This window comes from Acinonyx jubatus, chromosome C1, assembly GCF_027475565.1.
Source record: "Acinonyx jubatus isolate Ajub_Pintada_27869175 chromosome C1, VMU_Ajub_asm_v1.0, whole genome shotgun sequence".
NCBI lineage: Eukaryota > Metazoa > Chordata > Mammalia > Carnivora > Felidae > Acinonyx > Acinonyx jubatus.
Genome location: NC_069381.1, coordinates 204611723 through 204612224, shown reverse-complemented (window position 1 = coordinate 204612224; position 502 = coordinate 204611723).

Genomic DNA, 502 nt, shown 5'->3' with positions numbered 1-502 from the left:
AGGGCATAACAAGATCACTGCTGACAAGCTTAGGACTGAAAATTCTTTTACTAAAATATCATTGAGTAGGAGAAATTCCTTACACGACATTACATGTTAATGGATTGCAAACATATTTTCTCATAAATCATCCTGTCTCTTCACACCAGTTACTTAATATCTGCTCTAATCTGTTCTCCATCCGAAGCCCAAAAGACCTTTTTAAAACTTGAAGACTCAAAATGAAAGCCAAAGTCTTCCACGTGGTCCGCAAGTGCTTGCATAACCCGCGGAGCTTTCTTGTAGGGTGCTCCCGTTCCCACCCTTGATGCTATGTCTCCCCTGATTATCCTCTTTAAAGAGTCTAAGTGGCTTCTTCCTAACACAACTTACTGTGACTATAACCATAAGACTATTACAATCTACGTTTTTATTATTTTGTTTATTCATTTATTTATTTGAGAAAGAGAGAGCTCTGGAGCAGGGCAGAGGAGAGAGGGAAAGGAAGGAGTGGCGGGGGGCG